This window comes from Pteropus alecto, unplaced genomic scaffold (genome assembly GCF_000325575.1).
Source record: "Pteropus alecto unplaced genomic scaffold, ASM32557v1 scaffold22, whole genome shotgun sequence".
Lineage (NCBI taxonomy): Eukaryota > Metazoa > Chordata > Mammalia > Chiroptera > Pteropodidae > Pteropus > Pteropus alecto.
In genome coordinates, this window is record NW_006434839.1 from 9655211 (window position 1) to 9663086 (window position 7876).

A 7876-nucleotide genomic window follows, 5' to 3' on the forward strand; every position below is an offset into this window, starting at 1 on the left:
AATATATGTATATATAGTGTGCGCACACGTGAACATACATGTATACTTAGGAAAATATCAAAACGGTATATATTAAAATATTGTTAATTATCTGTATGGTAGAATTATTTTTAATTTTCTCTTTGCATTCCTACAATAAGCACACATGTACATGTCTTTTTAAGAAAATATCCTACTTTTTAACATGTCATAACACAGACTCAGAATTAATTTTAGAAGAAATTTTTAAAGGAAGTTTACCATTTCTGTCCTCTTCATTTTTCAAGTGAAGAATAGGCCCAGTGAAGATAAGTGACTTACCTGCCCAAAATCTGATAGTGAGTCCTTATGGACATAATTATATTATTCATATTTATGTTTATTTTTCAATTATAAGTTAATGCATTTTCATTAAGTTGAGAAAAATAATGAAAGGTAAAGGAAGAAAATGAAAATCACCTAAATGTTTATAAATCAAAGATAACCAGTTTTGAGGGCTCTCTTTCTAAAATGTCAGTATAATAATAATGCATTTTTTAATGTAAAAAAACTTTTAAAATACAGAGCCATTTAGGAAGGCAAAAATTTTAACTCAGTCACATAATTGGTGATATCTGAATTATTTCTTCTTTAGACTTAGTACCTAAAGCCAGTTTTGGGTCAAGAGACAAGTTGTATGATGGTGTTTTTATTTAGCAAATCTTGGTTGTTTCCTTAATTTGTGGATTATTTTTATATGGAAGATCTAAGAATTTTATTTCATTAATTGTTTAATGAAAGACAAAGGACAAAAAAAATGCACAAAGAGAATACTCCAGTTCTATTTAGGGGTCTTCTTTGTAGATTTAATGAATGTAAAGATAATCCACAAACACAAGTTAATTACGAGTTACATAACAAATTTTCTAAGTTTAATATTACCCAATATATTTATTCATATCGTTTTTGTATTTACCAATACTTTTAGAGTATCATATAAACCATTACCAACTGGCATTAATTACAGAAAAAACATCATGAGTTATTAGCAAATATATTTATAAAAACGAGCTGTTCAAACTTGTTACTAAACCACCATTAACTCAATTAGCGAGATATTAAAAAAGTTTATTTCATGTTTATCTCATCCTTTTAAGATTTCTACCTTCTATGTATTTTATAACACACACAAATGTATTAGGACGATAGCATAAAACATCATTTATTAATGTAATTCAGAATGTGTGCTCAAATTTTACTTATAAGGGTGACAATCGAAGTTGGAGATCACTGCCCCAGAATCTTGGCCCTAACTGACAAAACTGTCTTCTAATATAATTTCAAAGAAAGTAAAAATGACCAACTATCTAAAATTTCAGAATGATGTATTCTGGGAATCAAGCTCTAAATATGAACCATTATTTGCTTGAATTTTTAGATTTTATTAATGACAAGAAATGTGAACAACTGATTAGCATTAAAGCACCTTAAATCTCAAAGCATTCCATAATTGTCATATTTCAGAAAGATCCTATAACGTAGGCCAACAGTATTTTTCATTTCATGGTCAGAAAAATTAAGCAAGGAGAGAATAAATGTCTTACCCCAGATCACTAGATTAAAACATCTGTACATTTCAGAAATTTCCAAAGAATAAACTCCCAACTTAAAAGTGATTTTTTGACTGCAATCTATGAACCACTCAGCCTTCTTTCAAAACTTTCTCTTTAAAACAATAGTAATTTGATTCCCCACAAAGCCTATTGTACATAGCACATGGATCATCATATACTAGTGAATCCTGGAGTATAAAAAAAAGCCCGAGGAGTCCAGAAGACTTGACAAAAAAATTCTGAAATTAGTTAAGCTTTGCTTTGGCATTCCTTCAGGAGCTCGTAATCCTATCTCCAGAGATGTATCATATGGCACCAAAGTTCCTCACCTGAGACACCCACCCAAAATTTCTTTCCCTTAATCTACCCCAGTCAGGTAGCTGAATTCAGCCAAACAACACAACCAACATTTGACTTAATCAATGACATTACTGAAAAGGCCCTTGATTTCTGTGTGCAGCGGTCCCCAACCTTTTTGGCACCAGGGACCGATACTCCTATGAGAATCAAATGCCTGATGATCGGAGGTGGAGCCGAGAAGGTGATGCTAGAGCTGGGGAGGGACTGCAAATACAGATGAGGCTTCCTTCGGCCCGCTGCTCACCTCCTGTTGTGCAGCCCGGTTCCTAACAGGCCATGGCCCAGCACTGGTCCATAGCCCGGGGGTTGGGGACCCATCTGGGTGTGTCAAGAACCCTTCGAGAATCTCAAAAAAGTTATGGGCCCCTCTCCTCAGAAAAATCACAAAGGTGCACACATAAAATTTTTCATACAATTTCAAGAGATCAGGATCACACGGCCAAATGCTATCCATGAATCCCAGAAATATAAAACCCAGGTTAAAAACCCCTGCACTTAACATGTAAATATTATGAAACCTCAAAATCTTTCAAGAGAATTCTGCATTTTAAGAGACTATAAACACAAACATATATAAACTCTTGTTGTTAGAATTTAAGTCCTCTCCCAGGACTTTCATGCTGTAATTCCCATGACAGAAGGGGAAGAACAGGACCTGTTTCTAAGCATGAGTCCTCTATTAAGTTGGGTTTTCTAGGCCCTACCACATATTCAATAATGCTCTGGAAATCTATTAACTGTCACAACTCCTGGCAAAACAATACATACATACACACACTCTCAGAAAATTTAACTTTTAATTGCCGAATTCAGTTTTCACCCCACAGAGCTCTCTGTAGTATTTCACATTACTAAACTCCCTGTTAAAATTCCCTTAATCCCTATCCTCAGCTTCTTCAACCCACACCATTTATCTCTTTACCCATTCATTTTCAACTTCCCTCAAAAGGCTTCTCTTCATCCACTTAACCCTCAGATGGAGAGGCTCCACAAGGTTGCTCTTAGTCTTTTCCTCACTCCTGATAATACATTCTTTTGCAGTTTCTATATGGCATTATGCTAATGAATATAAATCTCTTAATTGAACCTTACTTCCCCTTGAGCTCCAGCCCAAATCTGTCAATAGGTAACTAATAGATATATCTTGATACCCACAAATAGAATCATACCCTATTACCATCCTCCTCAAATTGTTCTTTCCTATACATTCCCTATCTTCATCAAAGGCATTATCATCTATTCACCAATTACAATCTTTAACTCCTCCATGCTGAAATCAGGTTGAAACCTCCTCAGCTGCATTTTCCACTGCTCCCCAAGTACAGCAAAACTTACTTGCTATTTCTCAAAATATCAACGCAAGCCTCTTCCTCTTCATCAGTAAAACTGCTACTCACCCTTCAAAGACCCCTACTTCTACATCCCCTAATGAAGTCTTCCCAAACCTCACTTATTCTTTCTGCATCACCCATCCCACTTCCCAGAAGAAATTCCTCCCTCCCTCTATAATTCCACACCACTCTTTATTTTAGTCCTCAACAAGTTGTATTATAGTTAGTTGAGCCCTAATCCTTCTCTCCTTCTAGACAAGTCTCACGGTTTATATGTTACTCTAGCACCTAACACACACCTGGAATACAGTATATCTTTAATCAATGTCTGGTTAATGAATGGCAAAACTCCAAAGTGAGAACACACTTAGGGTTATTTCTCAATGGAGGGTATACCTCATCCTCTTTTGAACATAAAACAAGAATTAAAGTCCCCTAGCCCCTAGCTCCCCATTTCTAGTCCACTGCTTAGTTTTAAGCAATGTTTCATGAGGACATTTCCTCACTTCCTCTTGTTCTTCGTAGATTTAGCTGCCAGCTTAACCACATTAGCATTCAGTAGCAGCAATAAAACAGACTCCAAGTTTGAAAAAGCAAAGACTTTACCAACAGTAAAACACAAGCTTTTTAAAATAAAAAAAAAATGGTCTTAACATTTATGCACACAAAGCTCATTCTTCATCATTCTGGAAAAGGCTTGGCATAGTTTATCCAACAGGCACCATTTAAGAGTTCTTTAAAAAAATGTCCACTTAAACCGTCAGCCAAAGTTTTCACATTTGTAACCACAGAAATCAGCATTCATGAATTAACCTAAACTATGCTCATATACTAAATACACTATAAATAGTGGATAGTCCAAATCAGAAACTGGTGACCCATATGAAAGTAGCTCTTTTAGCTTTTTAAAAATACTGTACTCCAAAATTCCAGTGATCGTCCCAATCTATAAAACTAGATCCTTTTGCGAGTATCATTTACTTTTTCCCACAAACTCCTTCCCACGACACACATACACTCCTCTCTTACTAGACATGGCTTCCTCAAGAAATTATCTGGTGGCCCAAAAACAGTTTGATAAAGCAGGTTATGAGGTCAGGGATTCAGGAGAAGATTCCTTATGCTCAGTTTATCTTCCATCTTCTAAGCGACTGCTGTTGACAAAAGTACAGATTTGCCTCAAGGGATCACAAAGGTAGTAGGTATGCCTTAATTGCCCCCTAATTTTTTGTTTTTTCTTTTGCAAATATACTGGAATATCTTATAAAGTTGTATTTTTGACTTTTCTTCAGTTCATATAAATGTTCACATTTTAGGACACTGTTAGGTATACAGACAACATGATGAAAAGAATAAAGTTCTGAAGCTGTGGTAACTAAACTGGATTGAGTGGGGTCAAAAACAAATTAGCCTAATTCTGAACTGCACTTCTGAAAAAAATATATATCTATGTGTATATATATATATCCATATATATATTCCAAGGTATATATAATCTACTTATTCTCCTTGAGCAATCAAAAAGTCATTTTCCAAGTTTTGTCCCTATACATCAAAATAACTTCAGACGAAACATTTTTGTTGCTCCGGGATTAGAAGTTTCCAATACTCCAATGTGGCCGTAATCTTCTGGAAACACCTGAAACTGATTTGTTTCACCTCCTTTTACTATTTTTCCAGCCTGTTCACCTTAGTAGAATAAAGATGGATAAAATCGGAACTGAAAAACCAAGAAAATGGGTGATACACCCCCTAGCTAATAAGGAAGAAACCATATGATACATAATGCACAAAAATGAACATGTATCCTGAGCCTCATAAACCAATGACTGGACTTGGTCTAAATAAAATGTTTCTAAAATAAGCTTAACAAGTGGATTTGTTTTTCATTGCTGTTTTACAGAGCATTCATGGAAAATTATATTTGGGTAAGCACAGGCTGAAAACACTAGCTTTAGCTCTCAAGGAAAACATAAAAGAACAGAAAAAATGTCCTTCAGTACAGAACATTTTTTTTTTTTCTGAAATTTACAAAACCAAAAATTGGTATTTATTCGTAAGGCTGATTTTCGAAATACCACTTATATATGTATTAATAAAACATGGCACGCAGTCACACAAAAACATCTAAATTCAAATATCACATTTCCTGGACTAACAACAGCCCCAGACAGAGTACAAGGAAATGCTTAAGGTTACAGCAGACACTTCTGAGACTCAAAAGACTCAGAGTTCCCCCTTTACCCTCCAACTTTTCACAATGGCACTGAGTGGATGAACAAGGTTCTGTGTGGCAGCATGAAGCACTGGGCTTGCCTAAGGATATCTGACAGCAGCTAAATGTATGCAATAATTTCCTGTTCTCCAGGGAACTGGAGGATATGCTTCTAAAGGCTGACGACAGTTCATAGTCTTTCCAAAAACTAAAAAATCAGCACACCTTTCAAATACTTGTGGGGGGAAAAAAAATTAACTTCGATAATTACTATTCATTATTATTCTCCAACAAACATTAACTGAACGCCTTATTACATATAAGAGATATAAAAAAATCCCAGGCCTCAAGGAGCTTAACATTTCTCTTAAAACAGTCACTCATTTGTGATTATTTCACATAAAATACTTCTTGAAGATAACGCAGGGGTCTGATTGAACCTACAGGTAATGCAAACTCAGGTATTTAAATCATGGGAAGTTGGTCTTCAGCTCCCTAGCAAAATTAGAGATGGGTGCATAATTGTGATTTAATAAAACAAAAACCTACAATTTTGGGTTCCACTGGGATGTACATGAATTGGGAAGGAAACCCAAAATCCTTTCTCCTTTAATCCCGTGTCTGAACAAAGGCCCTCATTATCTCCTACTTATACAGTTACTTCCCTAAATCCAGAAGCTAACTTTCCTTAAACCTGATAAGAAAACTATTTCCATGAAAACTGGCTTGGGGGTTAAGAAATTTTTTTCCTAAATGAGAATATGGCCACTGATTACTATGCAAAAAGTCATTTTCCTTCATATAAGCTGAGTTTGAGATGAGGGTAGGGAAAAGGCAGGCAAGAGAAATCAAAGGACTTCAAATAAGGATGCTGTCAGAAAGAAAAAAAAGTCCTTTGACACAAATTTTGCACTCAAATTAAGCTACATATACATTATATGTGATAATTGTACGTTTGCTTTTGTGCTCAATAAAATAAGGAAATTACACTCAGATGGCAGACAGAACTAGTCATATTTTCACTACCTTATGGAAGAACACGTCAAGAACTTTCAAACACAATTCTAAGGGAGTTAGGTTACTATTGAATAACACACGCACACGCACACAAACCAAAATCTCCGAGGTCCCTCTCCCCTTTTCCTTGAGTGAGGAACAACCCAATAACTTGCTGTTCAAGGCCAAAGGAAAAGGAATTTTTTTTAAAGGCTGGACAGAGATGAAATAGGAAAAGGATCAATGTGAATGCAAATGATGCCCTGGGACAAAGCTGACAGGTTCACTCACACTATTTTTCACCCTGTCTCAATACATGTCCTACACACACACTTAAGAAAATGCGCATTTTGCTCGGACAACAGAAAAGACGGAGGCACAATTGACATCAGCTCTAAAGTAAGCAATTAATATACTCTAACCAATGATAGAAAAGAAGGGATGGAGACCAGGCAACAGCTCCTCCAACTGGTGGAGCCGATACCAATGGAAGCCTTAAAAATATTAAGATTTTTTAACTCCGAGTTCTGATGGGCACGGTCAGATACACTATAGAAACTTGGGGACCAGCCACGACGACACAACAGGTGAGACAGGCAGTGGACATCATTGTACAGTAAAGTGGATAAAACGCGGATGCAAAACCTTAAATCTCCGAGAGGCTGGGGTTATGGTATAATACCATGCACAAGGCCATCCAGAGACCCTGTCTTTCCAGTGGCAAAGGTTCCGTTCCTTCCGAGGGTCGCGCCACTCCCCTTCTCCCTCACCCAGGGGACCACCACCCCAGGCACGAGAAGAACCGAGGCCTCTCCACGAGTAGCATCTCAGCCGGAGAAGAAAACACAATGTCGCTCCTTATTTCTCCGTACAAAAGGACTTTGCGCCCTCCTCCTCGAACTGCCGCCGCTGCCGCCGGGGCCGCCTCCTAACTTGCAAGAAGGTGGGCAACGCGCCATATTCCAGCGTCCCCCAGTCTACCTGGGTAACAAGCCCACGCCACTCCGGAGGGAGGGAAGCTTCGGAAGGTCGCCCAAAGAGCCAGCCTTCTCTCCCGCAGGCGACAGCAGCTCCCGCGCCGCGGCCCGGCCCAGCCCGCCGCGCCGCCGGCGGACCAGACCCAGGAAGGACCGAAGGGACGAGCGGGGAGCCGCAGCTCCCGTCCCGCGCAGCCCGCCCACCTCCCGTTCCCGAGCCAGGCGCGCTCTCCCCGGCCTCCCGCTCCCGAGCCCGCGGGATGGCCAGGCCCGGGCCCCGGGTTCCAGGGTGGAGAGGAGGCCGCGGCCCCCAGAGCCTCAAGCGGCAAGGGAGGCCGGAACCCTGGGGCTCTCGGGAGGGCAGCGCCTCCCTCCCCGAGCCCGCCAGGACGCCTGGGGCCTAGTGCGGCCTGCGCATCCTCGGGG

At 39.0% G+C, this 7876-nt stretch overlaps 1 protein-coding gene across 5 annotated transcripts in view; it reads right to left on the reverse strand.

The window, feature by feature from the left end:
• NRF1 (nuclear respiratory factor 1) overlaps window positions 1-7876 on the reverse strand; it is a 118808-nt gene that overhangs the window by 110620 nt on the left and 312 nt on the right. The gene's annotated exons all lie outside the window — the stretch shown is intronic.